General features: G+C 36.5%; 1 protein-coding gene across 1 annotated transcript in view; it reads right to left on the minus strand.

Moving 5' to 3' along the window:
• The window catches only part of GABRG3 (gamma-aminobutyric acid type A receptor subunit gamma3), a 700,780-nt gene that overhangs the window by 354,701 nt on the left and 319,588 nt on the right, over window positions 1-26,491 (minus strand). The window lies entirely within an intron of this gene.

Below are 26,491 nucleotides of genomic sequence, written 5' to 3' on the forward strand. Positions count from 1 at the left end.
ATATTCGTGGAAATAAACACATAAAATAGCTATTTTCAAGGATATCTAAGATACCTATTTCTCATTAGCAGCATTTCACCTTTATATAACAGAAAATGTTATAAAGATCACACACACATGCATAGTCATCAGTCATGTAAAGCCCACAAAGCTGTAGGAGAAAAGGGTATTCTTGCAGTATTCTACTACATTAATGTTTTATTTTTCTACTGTCACAGATTAATCTTCCTTTGGTTTCTGAAAAACTGGAAAGAGGTGAAATTTATATGAAAAGGTACATACAAGAAGATAAAAACATATTAAAAAAAGTGAGAATCATACCAAAGTCAACTCACCTTTCCTTCTGTGTATTATAAAACACTATGATTTATCAAAACCAAATATTGTTTAACTTTAAGCTTTTAAAAATATTCCTAATATGGCTGAGAAAAGGTTGGTAATTTTTTAAAATAATCTTTTAGTCTTAATTCACTTGCAAAAGGCAATGAATAAATATGGAGTGATGGCCAAAGTCTGTTGATGAAATGTAACACTTGTTAAATGATAGAGAAGGTGTTAACATTGAACAGCTGCTCCTCACAATAATAAAAATCTAATAAGATGCTGATCTGATTTGGGAACTTTATTAAGGTCACTGATGTTGAATTTCAGAAGGAAGTAAATAAAAAGTTGTGAAGTTTGCTTATTAAACCAAAATAGTTAAGATGGTAGATTGTTCCAAATGTTAGAAAAGAATTGATAAATGATTTCATAGAAAAAAGTAAATAATTATTAATATTACTCAAATGCACCTGAAAGCTCATATTTGTTCACATGTAATCAGAACTTGACATTCAATAGGGGATAAGATATCTAAAGATTTCAATCAGCAGCTCATATTCTAATGTAAATCTTCAGGGCTGAAAACTTAGATACTTATCCTAGTATTTTTCATGTGATCCATACTTGCATAATATATATTCTAGACTGAAACTATTACAAAATAAGGTAAACTTCTTGCTCCAGGCCTTACAATCTTAGTCCTATTGTCAGCTGTACTAGCTTCACTATCTTTCTCCCTTCTTTTGTGATGGCATAAACCCAAAACTATACATAATATTGCATATTCAAATGTGTCTTTGAGACATGATCTTGCTAACTATGACTTTTGCCTAATTGTGTTGGTTCAAAAATCTACTTTTACTCAAAACAGATTAAATACATTTTTGAAAACATTTCTTATACATATTACCAAATAGAAGACTTTCATTTCATTCTTAATATTATACATATTATACATCTCCCAACAAAGATGACTTGTAATGATCAGAGTATCCCAGAGACAGAATTAAAATATTTCCTGTTACTTGTAGAAAGAAGTATCTGAGTTTTCATATTCAAGAGATCTGCTCATTAAATAGCATAAATTTCCTTGCAGAAACTTGCGCTGTGTTCCATTAAGATAGAGCAACTAAAAAGCTGTTTATTGATAGACTTATGCAATCTAATCCATTATCCTCAAAACTTTTTTTTGAAATTTCAGGATTACAATTTAAACTCCTTATCACAAAATACATATAAGTGCTATAAAAATGGACTTTACTGGTTTACATTTTATTATTATTTATGTTTGGGAAGTTCTACTTCTTTTTAATTTTGTATGAAAAAAAACCCTAACCCTTTATCCTTCTAATAACTTTCTCAAAATATTCTTCCATATTTCAAGTTTTTCTAGTATTTCTTATTAATACATTTATCACAATTCCTCAGTTTGTAACATGATAAACTCCATCACAATATTAATTACACTACTTTAAGAAATAGCAAAAATAGAATAAAATAAAATGAAAGCTAATTTTGGGTTTTTTTTTTTTTTTTTTTTTTTTTTTTTTTTTTTTATAGATTTTTNTTTTTTTTTTTTTTTTTTGGTATCTTTTCTAGAAGATATCTTGCAGGGTAAGGCACCCAGAACCATCCAGCCTTAGGTAGCATTCTCAGCCAATTCTCACTGCACATCAGCTCCACCTTTACAAAATTAGGATCTGAACAAAACAATCTCAAATATTCCTTCCAGACCAACAATTCTCTAATTATCTAATTGCTTAGCCCTAAGATAATTAGCTATCTATTATGACAGTCACTCATTACTTTTAGTGTGAGTATTGAAAATGTACAATATAGAATATAGCTTATGATGAAGTTATCTTGATTCCCTGAAAGCAACACAAGTTCACTAACTTTTAATCCATTAAATAGTGTATTAAATTTTCTTGAAGCACTGATGCAAAAAAAACATAAATTACTAAATTGAAAAACATGAATTTTATTAAATTAAACATTCATACCTAAAGGTCAAGTTTGAGTTCCTGATTTACATTATAAGAGATATGTTTGTGTATTGGTCAATTTTATCCATGGCTTTACCTCAAAGCTTTTAGATATTTTGGAAAACATAATCATCAGAGATGTCATGGAGTCCTCAAGGAGAATGACTATGTATGAAGCAAGAAAAGAAAAAGCCAACCTCTGAATCACTTCATTTGCTCACTTAGTCCATATTTCCTCAAGCCACACCAGACCAAGATTTAAACTGTAGTCACTAATAATAATGTCATTTATGTTTCTATCTTTTTTGTCCACTCCTGCAAAATTTTTATCTCTCTAAAAGATCTCTTCTGTACCATCTCTTTCTTGGGTGAGAATACTTATGGGTACAAAAACTAGTCCTGTCAGTTATCTGGAGATATCAGTTTTTCTCTTCATTCTCTCTCTTGGCATCAGGTCATCACATCAATTGTGGCAACCGAAACTGCAACATGATGTAGCCTGTGGGCTCACCAAGTGCAGGACAGGGCCGTAACACCTTCTTAAAGGGGTAAGAAACAGAACTACTTATCCTAGTGAATCAGGAAAATTTAGAAGGAATCATTCCTTAATAAAGGATAAATAGGTTCCAGAACAAAGATACTTATCAGATAAAAAGATCAATTCACTAAGAAGACAGTGATTGTAAATAAGCATGCAAAAAACAACAGAACTGTAAAAACTTCTGTTGAAGCTGGGGGCTTTAACATCACACTCTCAAAAACGGATAGAATTGCTAGGCACAAAATGAGAAAGATATAGAATAACTGAACAATACCACTAACAAGATTTCACTGCTATCTGTAGAACACTCAAGCCAACAAGAACAGAATATAATGCTATGGAGTTCTAGATCATGGGTCTATTGATCATTTTAGCTGCATATTATATACTGAGTTCTAGGACTACATTGAAGAATGATCCAATGGGAAAGAGCATAGTAGTTCTTAGGCCAGGAATTACCAATGCAGGAAAAAGATGAGGAGGGATGGAACTAAGACAGTGGCAGTGAGGATGAGCCTCAAAGGGAAGCACTCTCCCCTATATGAATACTTGATCCACTGATTAAAATATATCATGGCATTTCTGTCCTTTACCAGGGAACTCCTTACAATATTTCTATTGCTGATATGAGGTTTTATATTTCTGCAGAGTCCTTTGGGAACTTCTTTCTTAAAAGCACTCAAGGTCTGTGCACTTCTTGAATTATTAATGCTTCTCCGTTATTTCCAAACAGTGAAAGTAACAAATGCACCATTTTTTTTTTACAAATAGTTTATTGTCAAATTAGTTTCCACATAACACTCAGTGCTCATCCCCACAAGTGTCCTCCTCTATGCCCATTCCCCCCCCCCCCCCACAGCCATCAGTCCTCATTTTTTGTCAGCATTCAAGAGTCTCTCATGGTTTGCCTCTCTCCCTTTCCCCCACCATTTCCCCCCTTCTTCTCCCCCTTGGTCCTCCGTCAAGTTCCTCCTAATCCTCCTATACGACAAATGCACCATTTCTATCTGAATTCATTTCTACCAGATTCTTCTAGTAATAGGGAATATTTGATTCTAATGCTATTCTCCTTTGCTGGCCACAAAGAAAGATGGTTTCGTTCCTATCACTGCTTTCTCTTCACATGTATCAGAACTCTTTTTGTGTTCATCCCTCCCTCAGAACACAGCTTCAAAGGTCATGTGCCTTACATAGGTAAACCCTTGTGGGAAGAATATGAAGCTATCTGAAACTTTCCAGATGGGATGGAGAACAGACAAACCAGTCAGCCCCAGAGAAATAAAATGGCCCAGATGTCAGGAGATTCAGTCAGGTTGAACTATCACCAGTTTCAGGTTTGGGAGGAGTGACTATTTCAATGGACTTCGTATATCCTAAAGTAAGTATAACATAACAGTGCCCTGTATTTAAGAGGTATATACATACATATCAGGTCAATTCAAATGAAGATTTTAGGAAATGCTTGATGAATGAACAAAAGTTTAATGTAAAGCTCATTATGTTTGCACATTTATCTGGTATGTAAAGTATAATATTAGTTTTGTGTTCTGTGATTCTTATAATCGCCTACACTTAAAACGGGTTATTTTTAAGCAAAAAATGTTCCCAAGTGAATTTCTTAATTTATCAGATATTTTTCAAGATTCTACCATGTGCCAAGCAATGTGTTATTGACACAAGGTGAGTAAGATGCCCTCTCAGCTCTCTGTGAACTTCAGTCTAGTGCCAGAAGCAGACCATAAATCATAATTAGGATTATATATAAATGCAGAAATAAAGAGAAGTAGAAACTGTCACTTGAGAAGAAATAAGGCAGAATGTCAATAGATGTAACAAGGAACCTCTTGCCGAGTATAAGCCAATCTACCTTGATGGCAGACAGGGTGGAATCCATTTTCTTCTCAAACTCCTTCAGTCTATGAAGGAGATAAAGATTCTGTAGCTAGGAATAGGAGCATAAAGAAAAGGCAGCTTAAATATTTGCTCATTCTCTGGCTCTGTTACCTCTGTCATCATAATATTATTAGATTACACAAATTAATAAACTATATATCAATACTAGCTGTCACTACATGTCTTATTTCTCACTTGGAAAAACAAATCACTTATAATGATGTAGAATTTCAGATACTTCAAAAAAATTCAGTAAACTCTAACAAAATTTTTGTCAAGAAAAATTAGCACATTTTTTTCCCCAGGAGGAACCGTGAAGTTCAGGGAAGTTAAATGAGTTTTCCTCTGCCTCAGTCAATGGCTACAGAGACTTCTTCTTTCCCTTGCACACCATATTACAGGTAATACACACGCACATACATGCATACAGACACAAACACACACCTGAAATCTCAGCAAACTGTAGCTACCATGCTGCCAAAAACACACTATAGGAAAACTTTAGTTTCTAAAATTCTTGAACTAAATATATGTGTATAGAGCCAAGTAAGGAGGAACACGTTGTTCTGCTCTGACATATACCCACAACAACATCTCCCAGGCAACTAGAATTCATAGTGCTTTATGGATTAATAGAAACATTTTTTTTTTATTTTACCCAAGGAAAAATAAGTCATCAGGGCAAATTTAAGGATTGAAGGCAGAATTGGAACAAAGACCTGAGATTCTTCATTAGCCAAATGCAATATCTGCTTTAAACATTTTGAAAAGTCACCAAATAAAGAGGGAAAACATGTATATATGATATCTGTAATAAGTTAATTTTCTTCATGAACAGTCTTTCTTCCCAAAAGCTAGTAGAACTGAAAATACAATTTTTTTCCTTGTATTTTGCTTCCACCATTATGGATATTAGCAAAGTAGAGGAAGTGAGTAGGAGTCATTTCTGTAGATCAATAGTTGAATTATCAAGAGTTTCTAGGCCAGTAATGATTTATATTCTGTCTCCATGGAAAATCCAGTCAAATCTTGATTATCCTAAGTATGAGAGGATTTTCAGACTTTTCTAAGTGGTCACAGTGTTTTCCTTTTGCTGCACTGTTGGTTTCCAACCAGGCTCTCCCAATGAGAAAAAAAAAAAAAAAGTATTCAGATGCTGCATCCTCTGGACTTTGTGTGTGTGTGTATGTGAGAGAGGGAGAGACAGAGACAGAAAGAGAGAGACAGAGACAAAGGAAGAGAAAGATGTGACACACAGCAAGTGTCCTGGTCTATTCTTACATATATAGATGATGCTTTTATTTATTTTTCTTATTATCACATCCTATATATAAATAAAATTGATCACAATTCTATTTTTTCATGACTTAGATCTCAAGGGTAAGTTGGCAAATATTGGGGAAATATTTTTTATGAAATCTTAGATTTTTGTGAACAACTTTAATTCCCATAAAAGGTGTTAAATTTGTTTCTAAATATATGTTTTTGCAATTTATGACCTTGAGTAAGATGACTGATATTTTATTATAAACTGCAGTTGTTAATAGGAAAGAAGAGAATACTTGTGTGTCTCTTCTTGTATACTGATTAGTCTTCTTTTTTTAAAAAATATTTTTATTTATTTCTAGGAGAGAGAGAGAGAGAGAGAGACAGCATGATCAGGGGAGGGCCAGAGAGAGAGGGAGATACAGACTCTGAAATAGGCTCCAGACTCTTAGCTGGCAGTCAGCACAGAGCCTGACGCGGGGCTCGAACCCACGAACGCGAGATCATGACCTAAGCGAAAGTCGGACGCTTAACCGACTAAGCCACCCAGGCGCCCCAACTGATTAGTCTTCTTGACTGTATACTTTTAGTCCTGGACAAGATGAAATAGAGTTATATATTTATTTATATTTTTTAATCTCTCCCACAGAGTACAGCTAAAAACTCTAATAACCATACATGACACTGAAAGGTAAGGAGATGTCAGGTCACCTTGGGATCCCAGGGCTTAAGAATCAATAAAACAATAGTGTGGTGGATTCTTTGTGTTTCCCTCTTCTTCCTTCCTCTCTCTCTATCTCTCTCTCTCTCTTTCTTTCCTTCCTTCCTTCCTTCCTTCTTTCTTCCTTTCATCATTTTTGTCAAATAAGATCTAGAAAAGCCTGTGACCTGAATATGCCGATAGGTACAGACAAAAATATCCCAAAGTAAAACAAAGCAAAACAAAACAACAAGAAAGAGGAAGCCTAGCAAAATATAAATATTTTTAATAACACACACTGTGCCCAATTAGAACACCAGGGGAAAATATATGTCCTGTCCTTAACCTTATCAACAAATGTCTGATAACAACGAAGTGTTGCAACCCCTCCAAAGTACCTGCAGAGGCTAAATGAGAATCCTGGATGTCCACTCTACCCAGCAGGAGGAAGATCTTCTTGTCTCCCCAACAGGATGACGTTGGTACGGACTGAAAGGTCAGCCTGGTCTTCCACTGAAGTTCAGCCATAAAATTTCCACTCCATCTCCCTGAATGGGGTAATTGGAGGGAGGCAACAGGCAGCCTAGACTTTCACACTCACCCACTGGTAACCAAGTACCCCTCCCAACAAGGTGTCTGAAGATGAGTGTAGAGCTTGGCTTTCCATCTCTACCCAGGAGTAAAGATGTAGTTCCTCTCTTTGCCTGACAGCATGGTTTCAGAGAACAATTGATGGAAGATAAGATCCAGTATTTTTTTAAACATAATTAATAACAGAATAAAATTGAAAATCACTCATAATAATAGGAACTAGGAAAATTTCAACTTGAAATGGATAAGAAAACAGAAAGCAGCCATCAGATGACAAGATATTGGAATTATCTGAAAAGAATTTTGATGCAACTATCATAAAAATTCTTTAATGAGCAATTGACAACATAGTTGATACAAGTGAAAAGACTGAAAAGAACAAAACAAAAAACAAATGATAAATTAGAACTAAATGGAAAATTTATTTTTTTATTTTCATTTTTTTGTGTGTGTATAACTGAAATCTGTTCAGCACTCTTTTTATAATTTATTGTCAAGTTGGTTTACATATAACAACCAGTACTCATCCCAACAAGTGCCCTCCCTAAGTGGGAATTTTAAACTAAAAAATACAATAAATATTATAAAATTCTCATTGGATGGGCTTAATAGAAGAAGGGAGATGGCAGAGTAAAGTATCAACAGACTTAAAAATAGATAAACAGAAATTACCCAACCTGAACAACAGAGAGAATGCACTGAAAAAACAAACAAATAAGCAATGCATAAGAGACATTGATACTATATACAAAAGATGTGACATTCATGTCATTAGAGTCAGAAAAAGAGAGAAGGAAGAGAACAGGGCAGAAAAAGTACTTAAATAATAAATCAAACTTCCTAGGTTAGGCAAAAGACAAGCTACATATTAAAGAAGATGACTAAATTCTAAACAGGTAAATCCAAAGTAATCCATGCCAGGACACATTAGATCAGACTTCTGAAAATCAAAGACAAAGAAGAACATTGAAAGCAGCTGGAGAGAAACAAGCATTACATATGGAGAACAATTATTTGAATGACACAGATTTCATAAATAACGAAACATAAATAAGAAAAAGAAACATATATTGAAAATATATATTACAAATACATGAATCAAAAGAAAGTATAAGATAAAGTAGACTTCAGAACAAAGAAAATAGCCAGGGATAGAAACATTACCTAATGATGAAAGGGTCAACCTACCAAGGAGACAACAATCCAAATGTGTATGCACAAGCAACATAGATTCAAAGTATATGAAACAAAACTTATAAAACAGGAAAAAGAAATAGACACATTCATCGCTATGATTGGAAACATCAACACCCCCTTTCAACACTGATAGAACAACTACTCAAAATGAGTATGGATATAAAAGGATTAAACAACATAATCAACCAACAGGATTGAATTGGCATTTGCAGAACTATCCACCACCATTAAAATACAAACATTTTTATTTATTTATTTATTTTTAAATGTTTTTTTATTTATTTCTAGGAGAGAGAGAGAGAGACAGCGTGAGCAGGGGAGGGTCAGAGAGAGAGGGAGTCACAGACTGAAACAGGCTCCAGGCTCTGAGCTGGCAGTCAGCACAGAGCCCGACGCGGGGCTTGAACCCAGGAACCGTGAGATCATGACCTAAGTGAAAGCCAGATGCTTAACCGACTAAGCCACCCAGGCGCCCCAAAATACAAACATTTTTAAAGCAGCTATTGAACATTCACTTACATACATCACATGAATCATAAAACAAACTTCAGCAATGTAAAAGAGTTGAAGACACATACAGTTTGCTTTCACTACAATGAATCTGAATGAAAATGCAGTAATAGAAAGATAAAAGGAAAATCCCCAAACATTTGGAAATTATACAACACATTTCTAAAAAGTTTATAGGTCAGAGGGTAAGTCACAAAAGAAATCAAATATACATTCAGCTGAATGCAGATAAAAATAAAACACGTTAAATTTGTATGATGCAACTAAAGCAATACTGAGAAGGAAATTCATAGCACAAAATGTTTACATTGAAAAGAGAAAAGTTCTCTAATAATAATCAAAGTTCTCACCATAAGAAACTTGAAAAATGATAGCAAAATAATCGCAAGATAGCAGAAGGAAAGAAAAATGAAGTAATTGAAGAAATCAATGTAATTAAAATAGAAAACTTATGGGGGGGCGAAACTAGCCCTTTGATATCAACAAAGGTCACAAAGATCTATAAAGAATGACAAAGATAAGATGAAAGTCACAAATTACCAATATCAGGAATGAAAGTGAATATCATAACACGCCCTGCAGTTGTTAAGGGGATAATAAGGGACTACTATAACAGTTTAGATAAAATAGATCATTTCCTCAAAATGCACAAAATAACAAAAATCAACTAACACTAAATAGATCATGTAAATAGCCTGTAATTATTAAATAAATTACATTTATTTATTTATATTTACTTTTTATAAGACAAAAATCTCTAGGTCTAGATGATTTCAGTTGGAAACTGTATACCAAATATCCAAAGAATTAAAACCAATTCTACCCAATATCTTCTAGATAATGGAAGAGTATGGAACATTTCCCAAATCATGTATCATCCAATATCAAAACCAGACAAAGAATAAAAAAAGAAAGAATACCAATATCCTTCATGATTATAAATACAATCTGTAATAGGAAAAAAACCCAATAAATTGGACTTCACCAAAATTAAAAACTTTTGTTCCACAAACCTTAAGAAGAGAATGGAAAGACAATCTAGAGACTTAGAGAAAATATCTGCAAACCATATATTTGACAAAGGACTCTTATCTAGAATATATGAATAACTTCAAATACTCAATAGAACAAAAATAATCCAATAGAAAATGGGCAAAAACACTGACAGATAGGGCTTAGTCGCTTAAGTGTCCAACTTTGGCTCAAGTCATGAATTTACAGGCACATGTCAGGCTCTGTGCTGAGAGAGCCTGGAGCCTGCTTTATATTCTGTGTCTTCCTCTCTCTCTGCCCCTCCCCCACTTGCACTCTGTCTTTCTCTCTCAAAAAAATAAACATTTAAAAAATTGAAAAAAAAAAACCACTAACATACATTTCACTAAAGGGGAGATATAGATGGCAATTAAGCATTTGAAAAAATGTTCAACATCATTAACAACTAGGGAGAGGCAAATTAAAGCCATGATGAGATATCAACAAACCTATTAAAATAGGCAAAATAATAATAAAACACAGAAACAGTACCAAATTCTAGAAAGGATGTAGAGAAACTAGATCTCTCATATATTGCTGGTGGGAATGTAAAATGGTATAGCCACTCTGGGAAATTGTTTGGTAGCTTCTAGAATATAAAAATTTTATGAAATAAAATAAATGGAATAGACATATTAGTATAATATCCAGAAATCACACTGAAGAACTTTTTATTTCAGAGGAACAAAAACTTAGGCTCACATAAAAACTTGTGTAAGAATGTTCATAGTGGCTTTCTCCCTAATAGTTAAAAGCTGTAAAAAAATCCAAATGTCCTTTAATGAATGAATAGTTAAACAATTTGTGGTGCATTCATACCATGAAATTCTAGTCAGAAATACATAGAAAGAAACTATTGATACAAAGAAGTTGGATGTATCTTAGGAGAATTATGATGAGGTTAAAAAAAAAAAAAGCAATCCCCAAAGGCTACATTCTGTGAAATGTAAAACATTTCATTTCTAAATTTCTAACACAGTCTTGGAAAATAGAGTAGTAATTTCTAGCAGTTACAAACGGTGTTGGGGATGGGTATGGCTACAGAGTAGATCTTCCCAAGAGATCTTTGCACTGTATATATACCACATTTTCTTTATCCATTCATCAGTTGATGGACATTTGGAGTTCTTTCCATAATTTGGCTTTTGTTGATAGTGCTGCTATAAACATTGGGGTGGATGTGCTCAATGGAATACTACTGAGCTATAAAAAAAACCATGAAATCTTGCCATTTGCAACAACATGGATGGAACTAGAATGTATTATGCTAAGCAAAATAAGTCAGGCAGACAAAGACAAATTTATCATATGATTTCACTCATATGTGGAATTTAAGAAACAGAACAAATTAATAATGGAGAAGGGAGGGAAAATAAGATAATAACAAAGAGGGAAGCAAACCGTAAGTGATTCTTAAACACAGAGAACAAACTGAGGGTTATTGGAGGGGAGATGGGTGGGGAGATGGGCGAAATGGGTGATGGGCATTAAGGAGGGCTCTTGCTGGGATGAACATTGGGTGTTATACGTAAGTGATGAGTCACTGGCTTTTACTCCTGAAACCAATACTACATTGTATGTTAACTAACTTTAATTTAAAATTTTTAATGTTTATTTTTGAGAGAGAGAGAGAGAGAATGAAAGGGAATCCCAAACAGGCTCCATGCATGCTGTCAACAGAGAGCCACATGCAGGGCTCAAACTCACAAACCGTGAGATCATGACCTGAGCTGAAATTGAACGCTTAATTTACTGAGCCAACCAGGTGTCCCAAAATAAATAAATTTTAAAAAAAGAGAGAGATTCCCTGTGAAGGACCAGTTCTATATGTTTACTGTGCTGATAATTGCAGGCACCTATACATGCAATACAACTTTTTAGAACCTTACACAGACACATACAATGACTGCATTAGAACTGGTAAAATCTGGATGAGTTCTGTGAATCGTACCATTGTCAGTGTCCTGGCTTTGATACTGTCCTAAAGTTATGCATGATGTCTCCCCTGGGGGAAATTGGATAAAGAGTTCCCAGGCCTTTGTGTACTATTTTTGCTATTTCCTCTTAATCTATAATAATCTCAAAATGAAAAGTTAAAAAAAAAACAATGGCTCAATTGTCCTTATATTTCTTCTTTATTATTGATTAACAATAGTAAATTTAGATTGTAATTACACAGAATTACTGCAGTTAAAATGGAAGTTTTTTGCAATCTTTACAAGTAGTACTATAAAGGAGAAATAGGAGAAAAAAGCAGAGAAAAGGGTTAAATGCATTACAGAAACCAATGTCAACCTATTAATAGATCATTATATGAGTCCATATGCCCTGGAACAATGAAAGTTGATGAGTAGTTTTATACTGATCCCACTAATTATACTATCAATCACCTCCAGTTAGGTACTGGGATTCTGATTCTCAGAAGCCATCAAGGAATTTATGGTGACTAATTACAATCTCTGTCTTCATAATTATAAAATATGAACTACTTTGTACTCAACTATCCATACCCTGCAGTATCACACGGTGATTAGAAAAAAAATAAAATTGAAACAATGTGGATAAGAAAAAGAAGGCTTCAAGACAACAGGTAGTCATTTGTCACACTTTTCCATAATCACTCAGAGATATTTTTCCTGTAAACATTTCATTTATTGTGCCTCCTTCTCACAGAACTCCTCTTTTTTCACCAAGAAGGAAGGAAGGAAGGAAGGAAGGAAGGAAGGAAGGAAGGAAGGAAGGAAGAAAAAAAATGCAGGAAACTTCTTTGATTTCTTGTTGGTCTGAACCTGGATCTGCATCCTCCTCAACCCTCATCAAAGGTGAAGCCCCCTTACCTGCTACAGTCAATGAATTTCAGCCCTCAGTTTCAAAGACTCACCTCATCCTGGCTTTTCCTTTATTCAGCATTTTATCAACTGCTGAGTTTTTATATTTTATTCTTTTTTTTTTTCATCTAAACAAACTACAAATATCCCTCAGATAGCCAGTCAACTAACAAACTTTTGTTCCTATTTTAGCTGGGGGCAGGGAGGGAGGCATAGAATAGAAACATTAGTCCAACCCCAGTAAAATTAGTGATTTCAATGACATGGAATGACATCTTCATAGGGATGTAAAAAGTACATCTCACGAAGAGGGGGCAAGATGGCGGAGAAGTAAGGAGCTCCGTACTTGCACTCGCGCCCATACATCACACAGAAAAGATCTGAAGCCATTGNTACATCTCACAATTCGAATTCAGACCCTGCTTTGTCTTTGCTTTGTCAAAAGACTTTCCTATGCTTTAATCCATTGTGTGGAGCAGTTCCATTGTGTTCCATTGTGAGGAGCTATTCTGAGATGTTATAACCAGGATGGCAATGTAGGCCTGCATCATGCCACCCTTTTTCCTTTTAATCAATTCTACATAACACAGCAAGGCAAAATTCCTCAAATAAATTTTCATCATTCCCATGCTCAGGTCCTTGGTAATTAAGCCCAGTCTTATTTGCTTCTTAATGTTTAAAAATTATAATATGGTTCATTGAAAGCTTTACCATGCATGAGGTGTTGTGCTGGTTACTTGGTGACATCATATTTAATTTCAGTCTGAAAGAATGAACATGCAGGCAGAAGACAGTCAGACTACATATGACAACAGAATTTTGCATCACAACCTTTGCAGCTAACAGCCCAGGAAGCTAAATTCAACTTCTGCAACCATTGGCTAAGAAGGGTCAGGACCTGGTGAATGGCTGCCAGCTTTCTAAATTTATGCCTCCACTTCTTACTCAGGACCAACCAGAGAAAGCCAAATGTGCTCCTCAAACCAATCATGTAAGATACCAAATTTTAATTACCCTGCTTCCAGCTTCCCCATGCGATCTATCTCCAACAAGGGCATGCCATAAGCTGTGGCTTTTTTCACTACAAAGCTTTTCCACCTCACTGCCTTCTTTTGAGTCTCTGTCAAATGCAAGTTTTGGTGGCTGTTTTCCTTGATATAGAAAATTCTGAATGAATAGCCTCTGCTTGTTCACATTTGGGTGGTCTTATTTATTTCCACAAGTCCTACAATTCAGCAGGATCATGGGCACCATTGGCGGATGCAGAGACCATAACCTGGGGTGAGGAGAAGCCAGCTGAAGGTCATAATCATTCAAATTGATGTCTCCTCCACTCCAGCCTCAGAGCCCCTTACTTTATTTGACATCTCTGTGCTCATTATCATTTTCTCTCACTATTAAATGATGCCATGAGGTCTCATGTCAGCCCTGAAATCACAGAAATCAGTGGCTAATTAATGCATTTTGCTGATGACCTAATTTAATGGTTCAGGGTTTTTCTGTTTGTCATAGAGAAGTGATAATAAAACCTGATCACACACTGAGGACAATTGGTCATTTACCTGGTGGCATTTGTAAGATACATTTTCTTTTATGCCTCAACAAACAGGAGAAGTGTGAAGATCATTGAGAACTATCAACAGACTTGGCAGGTCTGGTTGGTATAGTTTGAGGCAGGTATTCCAATGGAGGGATGGACTTTCTTGGACTTTGCTCACAGAATACCGTTTTATCTATACTTGTTTATAAAAGTTCACTGACTCAATAAGACCATTATAAAGCAAAATAGTTAAGGGGCGCCTGGGTGGCTTAGTCGGTTAAGTGTCCGACTTTCGCTTAGGTCATGATCTCGCGGTTCGTGGGTTCGAGCCCCGCGTCGGGCTCTGTGCTGACTGCCGGCTCAGAGCCTGGAGCCTGTTTCAATCTGTGACTCACTCTCTCTCTGACCCTCCCCTGCTCATGCTGTCTCTGTCTCTCTCTCCTAGAAATAAATAAAACATTAAAAAAAATTAAAGCAAAATAGTTAATAATAAAATATCTTTATTTTAATATTTAAAAAATATTTTATATGCAAAGATAGACTTACTCTCAGGGGAAACTGAATGTATAGCTAAAAAGAATAATAGGTAGATTCAGAAAGAACAAGGAGATTTTGAACAAAAACATGCAAGTGTAAGTAAAAAACTCAGGATTACTTGCAGATAACACAGGGAATCTTAAAATGCATAGCTTGCAAATCAATCTGTGATTGTAATATGCATGATTGCGTTCACCGATGTTTACACTGAAGGTGGAATACTTGTTTTTCCACTGCCATATCCCCAGAGGTCACAGATAAACAGATTCATTGTGCTGGTGCAGTACACTGTGACCCAAGTACAGGAATCAGTGAACTTATTGCAGCTTACTTGCCTTTATTAGACTTCAATTCACAACACTTGGCATTTCTATGGTTTTTGCCTTTACATGCACCATAAACATTTTAGTAATTCAAAAAATGTACAATACTTTGATAAAAGGACAGGGGACTTTATGGCTAATTTAAAGATAATGAACATAGAACTTGTGATTAACTGCAGTGTTGTTTTAAGAAGGATCCTCTGTAAGTAAAGTACTATGCATATGTAAGATTTGTGTTATATAGAAGGAAGGATGGCAGAAAGAAAGAAGGAAGATGAAAAGGAAGATGAAAGTGGAAGGAAGAATGATAAATCAATGAGGATGACTAGAGGAGCAGATGAGTTTTTGAGGACCAGTGCCATTCTTTCAGAAGCTGACAAGCAGGACAAATAAATGAACCATGTAATGCACATGAATTGTCACTTCAGATAATTACTCTATCATTGACACAGGGTTGAGGCTGTGTCCTCTTGGAGTGTTTATGCTTCTTTATCCAAGCATCATTTTTCTGAATCTTTCACTGTCAAATAATTACTATGAAATGTTAATAGATGTTGCATGGAAAGGTTGTCCATGGTCTAACAACTTTGGTGTACAATGCCTACCATGTGCTCCAACCCAGCCAAGATTTCTAAGAAATTTTAGTATATCAAAATCTCCAAGAAATCCTGAAATTACAAAACAACAAAGAGTTTTACTATGCTAAATCAGTGTTTCACTGATATTTCCACGTGCAAACTTTTCTCACTGACTACATGTTTAACTTATTGCATAGCCCTAGCATGTCTCAGAAGGGGTTCTAGACTTGATGCCAATATGTGATATGCGGTGTTTTTTGACATAGGACTAGAAGTAGAAAGCAGGCAGCAAAATGGATCCCAATGATCTTTGTATTTTATTGTTCACTGTCTTGTGCAGCCCCCTCCCACATTCTACCAGGGCTCATCTGTGTGACCTAGAGAATATGCCGAAGTGCTGTATTTATAAGTGACTATGGTTATCATCTTGGACTTAACCATTCTTGAGTCTCTTGCTATGGGGTAAGCTGGCTGCCACATTTTGAGGAAACTTAGGGAGCCTATGAAGCTATCTACTTGGCGAGGAATGGAGGCCTCATGCCAGCATCCATGTGTGTGAACTTGGAAGATAACTTTCCCTTGGTTTAACTTTAAGTGAACTGCTTGGCTGCAACCTTAAATAGAGCTAGAACCAGACTCACCAACAGAAGTCCCTCATGATTTCCTGATCCTCAGAAACTATGAGACACTAAATGTTGTTTTAATAAGGTACTAAGTTTGGGGGAAATTTGTTATGCTGCAATAAGTAACTAATACTCTAGATAATTAAGAAAGGCTGGGAAATATGATGTTTAGGTTTGTATCAGGAAGGCATATTCATGCAATCGAGTGTGAATTAGTTTGATACATTGAGTCATGTACTGAGATACAGCAGTGAACTAAGCTGTCTATCCCTTTCTCTACCTTGCATTCAAGTGCCCATTTACTTGGCAGATAACCACAGTTGTCCTACAGAATCTCTCATGTCTACAGTGACTCCATTTCTATCTGGTCCCAGGCTGACCCCACTTCCTATCCCCTGTGCAACATGGTGTGGAGGGGCTACCAATTTCTCACCAATGGAATAGAAGCAGCTCATGCAGCTTCTGCGTCTTGGGTCATCAGCTCCCTCCTCTATGCTTCCCTTTTTCTTGATGCTAGTGGAAACACAGACTTAGTTTTAACTGTGCAGAACATCATAATGCCCTTGCATATGATGAATCAAAACATGCAAGAAACCTGGGCCCTTGAGTAATTGCATGGAGCAGAGTCACCCCACAGACATGAAAGATAAATAAAAAAAAAGTTTCTATGTGTTTTAAGCTCTCTACTATTTGGTTTCTTTTTGCAGCAAGATAGCCTGGATCTTATCGCAATTTATCATCACAAAGTATAGTATGTTAAACACATAATTGAACTAAGCTATATGCAGTTACTCCAAAAAATATCTTCCAAAAATCAAACAGCATCCAAAGATGTTATTTTTGATTTGGGGGACAAATTCCTTTCTGTCACTCTCTCTAGCTTACCCTTTGTCTATTTTTATCATAGAACAAGAGTCAAGAGTCAGTAAACAATGACCTGTAAGCTAAAATTTAGCCTACCATCTATTTTTGTAAATCAAGTTGTATAAGAACAAGCCATGACACATTAGTGACATGTTGTCTGTGGCTGGCTGCTTTTATTGCAAGATTTGACCTAAAATGTTTACTATCTGGTGCTTTTCACAAAAAGTCTCAACTCTTGCTGTGGAGTATGTGTTTCATTTAAATACTTTGTCGAAGGCACTTCCGTGGATCAGTCAGTTAATTGTCCAACTCTTGGTTTCGGTTCAGGTCATGATCTCAGTTTCATGAATTTGAGCCCCACATCTTGCTCTGTGCTGGCAGCGTGGAGCCTGCTTGGGATTCTTTTGCTCCCTCTCTCTATGCCCCTCTCTTGCTCACCCTGTCTCTGTCTCTCTCAAAATAAATAAACTCAAAAATAAATAAATAAATTAGTTAAATAAATAGGTTGATAGATAGATAATACTTACATACATACATACCTACAAACATACATACATACTTTGTTGAAAACACTTTATTATTGGTTCATTATTTAAAAATGCAATGTCTAAAAATTCACTTGCCCTGATTCTATTTTGAATAGCCAGCCAGTTTCTTCTGTTACTTTCCTAAAGGAGTTAAAGAAAATATGTAATTCTTCCTATGAAGCACCTTTTCTCCTGAATGAGACATAAGCATGCCCCCCTTCCCCCATCAGTGCTCAGCTGTCATCACAATGGTGGCCAAGATTCTGCTCCCTGGGTCCCAGCTGTTCTAATTGGTCTCCTTCCCTGTCGTTGGGAGCATGATTCAGCCCTGATTCAGCAGCCAGACATTTGGGAAAAAGGGCTTTTGAAGAGCTTAGAGTAGGTAAAATCATACACATATCTCTTTGTAGAGGTCTTTAATAATATACACCAGGGATTCTTTTGTAAATTGAACCATACCCATTAAAGGTAGGTGGAAATTTCAAAGCTAGTTAATGGGATTAAAGAGGTAGGTTTTATTGGAAAACCTTAATGGGTATTATTTCTTGAGACCTCTCTAGAGCCTGCATGTCCCTTTCTCTTTGCACTTGATCTCCTAAGATGCAGCAGGTGGCTGCATAACACCCTGTGTGCATCGCACCGGAGGGTCTCTCCACCGCCTATACATGCCTGCTCTGATACACAGTTACTAGCAGAAGATTACAGAGAGTATCTTATTTTCTTGCCAAGTTTGTGACTGATGCTTGGTTGCATACCTACCTGTTACTTTCCTAAGGGAAAAATTCAGTCTTCTTATGAAGTATCCTTTCTCCTATATGAGACTGAAACCTTTCCAGTGCTCAACTATCATCGTGTTGGTGGTTGAGATGTTGCCACACTACCTTCCATCCAACCTTCTTGGTTGCTCCCTCCCCAAGGGTGAGGCTTGGGCCCCATTTACTTCCACCTCTACCTGGTATATATCACAGCACAGTTCCTAATATATGACACATACAAAGAGCAAGCAAGTAGGAGCCCAAGTGACAGTGTGAGAGGCACACACAGGGAAGTATTTCAGGCAGAAGACCCAAACACAACTCAAATCCTGGCCTTGCAGGGCTTCAAAACTGGGTCCAGATGTCAGAACCAGATATCTCAGTGGGCAGGACCAGCCAGAAGCCTGCTGACTGTGTGGAAGAGCCTTTCTTCCTGTCCTCTCATTCAGCCCCTAGTGACGAGAGGACCCCGCCAAGCAGGAAGGGAGGGTCTGGGAGCTCAACTCCCTGAGATCACTGTTTCCCCTCTCTGTTCAGGCTCTACCTCAGTATTCATAACACATAAAATGATAGTAAAGGAATAAATAAAAATAATCACCACCATGACCTTGAATTTCCTCTGCCACTTTCTCCTAGGATGGCTCGTGACAACCTTCCTCCCAGAAGAATAACTGCATTAGTTAATTCTTCTTATATGTTTTGGTATTGGGTAGTGAATTCAAGGTACATAATCTATAAATGGCATTTTTCCTCTCAATCTGCCTGGCTATAATTTCTATGTTGAATGAGCAAGGCAACATGACCAGGTGCCAACAGGCAATGTGAAACAAAATTGAGATGGCAAAGCCCCTTGTCCACACCATCATTTGTGTTTTATTTTTTTAACGTTTTATTTATTTATGAGAGGCAGAGACAGAGAGAGACAGAAGCAACGTGAGCAGGGGAGGGTCAGGGAGAGAGGGAGACACAGAATCCGAAGCAGGCTCCAGGCTCTGAGCTGTCAGCACAGAGCCCGATGCGGGGCTCAAATCCACGAACCGTGAGATCATGACCTGAGCCAAAGTTGGACGCTCAACCAACTGAGCTACCCAGGCGCCCCATCATCATTTGTGTTTTAAAGATCAAAGAAAAATTCAATTACTAGGCATCTGAATACATCCTCTTTGTGGTCTTTCCCTCTTGTCAAAGAGGTGTTTCTAGATGTTAAGCCCAAACAGATCATTCATAATATTAGCAGAGAGGAAATTGATTCTATTTTCTAAAAGTGTTTTCTTTTTCATTCATTTTTTTAAACTGCTCTACGCCATTTCTCTTTTGGACGCTATCTGGAATATTCATTATCTTTTTCTGATTATAGGTTCCTTTCAGGTGATGGATTTTTAAAATTTCTATGAATCTTAGGTAATAAGCATATTCCACTATAAAAAAGGTAATAATGGAAGTACTCAAATTTAAGTGTTTAAAAACAATTACCTTGCCTTCATGGTATAGTTAATATGATAGTTAGTATTAACATATTTTCCAAGACACTTAAAATAAGTATGTGTATTTATAACATATATACGAATCAGAAAATAAACTATAAAATCATTCAATACCAATACCAGTCCCCCAGACCTCCAGTGAAATTTTATGATACATCTTTCTCGGCCAATTTCATGCAGAATTATTCTTTCAGCCTATAATTATAGCCACTACCTATTAGGGTCAGGACTATACAACACCTGCGACATAAAAGACAAGCTAGGAGTGGTAAAGCCCTCCCTTTAAGATCTTTAGAGATCTTTTATTTTTCTTAGCAAGATGGATATGCAAAAATTCATTTAAAGATGATGATGCTGGCTGGGAGTAAGATTGTACAAAATGCAGTATAAACATTAAAGGGAGAACACAAAGTTAATGGGGGATGGAGATGGAGGTTATTAGAGTATGTAACTTTAGGCTGATGTTTACATATTTTTTAACATTTATTCATTCGTTTTTATGGTTTTTAAAAATGTTTAGTTTATTTCTGAGAGAGAGAGAGCATGAACAAGCGAGGGTCAGAGAGAGAGAGGGAGATACAGAGCCCGACACGGGGCTTGAACCCATGAACTGTGAGATCATGACCTGAGCCGAAGTCAGACACTTAACTGACTGAGTCATCCAGGCGCCCCTAACATTTATTCATTCCTGAGAGGCAGAGACAAAGCATGAGTGAGGAGGAGCAGAGAGAGAGGAAGACACAGAATCTGAAGCAGGCTTCAGGCTTTGAGGTGTCAGCACAGAGCCTGATGTGGGGCTCAAACTCACTGCCTGTGAGATCATGACCTGAGCCGAAGTCGGATACTTAACTGACTGAGTCACCCAAGTGCCCCTAGGCTGATGTTTAAAATAGTAACTGGGATATCCTGAAGACACCTAGAAATGAGGGGCATTATAGGAAAATGACAGCATGTGCATGAAAACAGGGTTATAAGAACTCCACATGGCTTTGATCTGTTGGATCAAGCAATGGTGTGCAGGGCAAGGGAGACTGAGAGAGGATCGGGAGGATACAGGCCAGTAGGAAGAATAAGAAAGGTTCTGGATACAAATTAAAGATATTTAGGTTTTACATTGAAGTCGTGGAGGAAACCATAAAGGGATTCTGGGAGGCAGATGTTGCTTTGGCAGATGAGGGATGATTGGTAATTTTTTTGTGAGGGGCAGAAGAACAGGCATTGCAGTAGCCCACTGAGAGACTGTGAGTGATGGAAGGAGCAGAAGTGAAGATATTTCTCCACTCCTAGTGCTTGCAAGAAATTGGGCATCAGTAGATGGTTCCCTAGAAAAGAGAATCAAAAGCGGTGACCCCTATGGTTGTCTTAGTTTACTGACTTAGAAGAACTTCCAGATCTCAAGGCAATGAAGGAAACCTTCACATTGAGGAGATGAAACTGAGAACCTAGGGAATGTAATTGGATAGAGTTTGCAAAACAGAACACTAGAGGAGAGACCTACACAGGGAGAAAATATTTGAAATGAATAAAAATGAAAACATGACAGAAAACATGCAGGAAGTTTCTAAAGCAGAATTGCTTTTGTTATTATTGTACTAAATGAATGTGTTATTCCACTAAGTTTATTGCACTGTAGATTATATTAGGAGATCTAAAATCAGTCACCTTAGCGTTCACCTTAAGAAACTGGAAGAGAGGAGCAAACTGAGAGGGGTCAACATGGCAGAGAAGTAAGGGGATCTGTTCTCTCAAAGAAGGGCTAAAGCCAAAGCACTTTGTACTCCAACAGTTTGGGAGGAAAAGAGACTGAGTCTACAAGAGAGAAACTGGGACAACCTAATGGGCCATAGGCGGGTGACTGCAAACTGGAGGAGATAAAACAGGCCACATAGGCATGGAGGGGAGGGATCCCCTTCTGCAGAGAGACAAAGGGAAGAGAAAGAATGGCTGGGGAAGCATAGGACTATATCTGGACAAGAGAAAAACCTCCCATCTCTAACTGCAAGGTTTTCAGAGAGGGATCCCATCTCTAACTGTAGGGCTTTCTTCAGACTGGGGCCGACTCCCCTGTTGCGCACCTAGGAAAGAGGGGAGCCACCTCTGGATTTGGTGGTAAGTGAGGGGTGGAGTCTGCAGCAGAAGAAACTGGTCCCTTCCCCTGAAGTGTTGTGGCACAGGACAAATATTGAAGAAGAAAACCAAAATGGGAGGCATCACAATCCCAGACTCTAGCCTTTGCTACAAAGCTGTAGTCATCAAGTATTGGCACAAAAACAGACACATAGACCAATGGAATAGAATAGAGAACTCAGAATTGGACCCATAAATGTATGGCCAACTAATCTGTGACAAAGCAGGTAAGAGTATCCAATGGAAAAAAGATAGTCTATTTAACAAATGGTGCTCTGAGAACTGGACAGCAACATGCAAAAGAATGAAACTAGACCACGTTCTTACACCATACATCAAAATAAACTCAAAATGGATGAGGGACCTGAATATGAGACAGGAAACCATCAAAACCCTAGAGGAGAAAGCAGGATATAACTTCTTTGACTTCAGCTGCAGCAATTTCTTACTCAACACTTCTTCAAAGGCAAGGGAATTAAAAGCAAAAATAAACTATTGGGACATCATCAAGATAAAAATCTTCTGCACTGCAAAGGAAACAATCAACAAAACTAAAAGGCAATTGACAGAATGGGAAAAGACATTTGCAAATAACATTATCAGATAAAGGGCTAGTATCCAAAATCTATAAAAAACTCATCAAGTCCACATCCAAAAAACAAATAACCCAGTGAAGAAATGGGCAGAAGACATGAATAGACAATTCTCCAAAGAGAACATCCAGATGGCCAACAGACACATGAAAAGATGCTCAGCTTCATTCAACATCAGTGAAATACAAATCAAAACCACACTGAGATAGCACCTCATGCTGGTCATGTGGCTAAAATGAACAAGTCAGGAGACTATATATGCTAGTATGAATGTGGAGGAACAAGAACACTCTTGCACTGTTGGTAGGAATGTAAACTGGTGCAGTCACTCTGGAAAACAGTGTGGAGGTTCCTCAAAATATTAAAAATAGAACTCCCCTACGACCCAGCAACAGCACTGCTAGGAATTTACTCAAGGGATACAGGAGTGCTGATGCATAGGGAAACATGAAGCCCAATGTTTATAGCAGCACTTTCAACAATAACGAAATCATGGAAAAAGCCTAAATGTTCATCAAATGATGAAGGATAAAGAAGATGTGGTTTATATATCAATGGAATACTACTTGGCAATGCAAAGAATGAAATCTGTCCATGTGTAGCAACATGGATGAAACTGGAGGGTATTATGCTAAATGAAATAAGTCAGTCAGAAAAAGACAGATACCATATATTTTCACTCATATGTGGTTCTTAAGAAACTTAACAGAAGACCATGGGGGAGGTGAAGGGATAAAAAAAGTTACAGAGAGGGAAGGGGGCAAACCATAAGAGACTCTTAAATACTGAGAACAAACTGAGTGTTGATGGGGGTGGGTGAGAGGGGAAAGTGGGTGATGGGCATCTAGGAGAGCAGTTGTTGGGATGAGCACTGGGTGTTGTATGGAAACCGATGTGACCATAAATTATATTTTAAAAAAAGAAAAGAAGAGGAAATTAAGATAAAAAAGATGGAAATTAATAAAATAAAATTTAAAAATAAACAGAGAAATAACAGAAAAAAATCAATTGAACCAAAAGCTGGATCTTGGAGATTAATAAACATGAGAAATCTGTAGCCTGACTGATCAGGTAAGAGAGAAGACACAATTAGTTGTATCAAAAATGAGAGAGGTGACATAACCACAAATTTTTTTAAAAGGAAAATATGGTAAGATGATTAATAACTTTATGCCAACAAACTGACATCTAAATTGATGTGGGCAAATTCTCTAAAAGACACAAATGACCAAATTTAAGCAGATAGAGTTAATCTCAATATATCTGATTCTGTTTTGAAATTGATTTTTAGATAAAATCATTCACATTAAAAAATACCTCAGGCTCAGTTGTCTTCACTGGTGAATTTAATCAATACATAAGTAAAAAAATAAAACCCCATCTATAGAATTAGTTTTACACCAATTTTATAGACATCTTCTAGAAAACTGCAAAGAAAGGAATGCTTCCTAAATCATTATGTGAGGCCAGGATTACCCTAATGTCAAAAACAGAAAAAGACATTGCAAGAGAATTACATAGCAATATTCCTCATGGAAATACATGCACAAAATTTAAACACATGTTTATTATATAAAATACAACAATATATAAAAAGGAAAAGGCAGCATTATCAAGTGGTATTTAATTCAGAAACGTAAGGTTGTTTTAACACCTGGAGTGTAATTAATGTAATTCAACATATTGACACATAATTAATATTAACAAAAACATTTAACAACCAAAAAGGAATGTATCATATCAATAGATACAAATAAAGAATTTATCAAAGTACACCCATTCCTGATTTAAAAAAACAAACAAACAACTGCCTCTCAGTAAACTAGAAATAAAAGAGAATTTCCTTCATCTGGTAAATGGCACATTGAAAAATCTTTGAGGTAACATCAGACTTAATTATCAAAGATTTGATACTTTCCCCCTAAGATCATGAACAGTTTAAGGATATCTGCTATCACCATTTCTACTGAACTTCGTACTGGGGATTAGCCAGTACAATAACACACGCAAAGTAAAGAAATAGAAGACATAAAGATTGAGCTGGAAAGAGTAAAAGTTTAATTTGTAGATGACATAATTATGTATGGGAGTTATCTAAAAAGCATATGATCAAGGCTACAGAATTTACAAGATCAATGCAAAAAATATATTTTTCTCAACAACTGGAAATTCTAATGAAAAAGAATGCTGTCTAAAATAATATCAAAAAGGGGCGCCTGGGTGGCTTAGTCGGTTAAGCGTCCGACTTTCACTTAGGTCATGATCTCGCGGTTCGTGGGTTCGAGCCCCGCGTCGGGCTCTGTGCTGACTGCCAGCTCAGAGCCTGGAGCCTGTTTCAGTCTGTGACTGCCTCTCTCTCTGACCCTCCCCTGCTCACGCTGTCTCTCTCTCTCTCTCTCCTAGAAATAAATAAAGCATTAAAAAAAATAAAATACTATAAAAATATGAAATAAATGGATATAAATATGACAATAGATGTGAAATACATGTAAACTGAAAACTATAAGGCTTTGTTGGGAGAAACTAAAGAAACTTGAATAAATGAAAATATATACCATATTTATACTTCAGAAGACTATACTATAAAAATATGTCAATATTAAGACATTAATTTTTCCTATTGATCTTTTTGATGCAAATTTATTGATGCATTCCTAATAAAAATCCAGCACAATATTTTTTTAGAAATTGACAAACTATTTCTAAAATTCATGTGGAAATGCAAAGCACCTGTAATAGCCAATATGATTTTGAAAAAGAAAAATAAAAAACCAAAGTGCAGGACTATAGATCTGATTTCAAGGTTTATTGAAAGCTATAGTAATCCAAAGAGTGCAATAAAGACAAATAAATTGATCAGTAGAATAGAACAGAGTCTAGATATAGACTCACACACATGAATAACTGAGTTTTGACAGATAAGACAATACAATAATCTTTTCAACAAATAGTGTGGAAATACTGGATATCCATATGTAAAAAAATGAATTCTGATCCATACTTCATACCATGTACAAATATTACCTTAAAACAGGTCATTAACATAAATGTAAAACCTAACACTCTAATCTTCAAGAAAAAAACATAGACCTTGGATTTGCTGCTGAGGTTTTAGGTAAAGCTCCAAAAACATGATCCATGAAAAAATAAAGCGGATAAACTGTATTTCAGCAAAATTAAAAATATCTGCTCTTCAAAAGATAGTGTTAAGAAAAGGAAGGACAGGGGCCCCTGGGTGGCTCAGTCAGTTAAGCGTCCGACTTTGGTTCAGGTCATGATCTCACAGTTTGTGAGTTCGAGCCCGCATCGGGCTCCGTGCTGACAGCTAGCTCAGAGCCTGGAGCCTGTTTCATTAACTGTGTCTCCCTCTCTCTCTGACCCTCCCCTGCTCACGCTGTCTCTCTCTCAGAAATAAATAAAACATTAAAAAAAATAAAAAGAAAAGAAAAGGAAGGATAGGCACAGACCGGGAGAAAACATTTGCAACACATATATTTGATAAGGAACGTGTGCCAGAACAAAAATATTCACTTTGCTCCTTGAAATACCTATTCTTAATCAGGGCCAGAAGAGTCCCTTAAAATGCATATCCATTCATGTAACACCCATGCCTAAAGCCTCTACTGCTTCCTTTTGCTCTGAATATGAAGTCCTAACTCTTGGATGGTTCTGGAGC

Source organism: Crocuta crocuta, unplaced genomic scaffold, assembly GCF_008692635.1.
Source record: "Crocuta crocuta isolate KB4526 unplaced genomic scaffold, BGI_CrCroc_1.0 scaffold355, whole genome shotgun sequence".
NCBI lineage: Eukaryota > Metazoa > Chordata > Mammalia > Carnivora > Hyaenidae > Crocuta > Crocuta crocuta.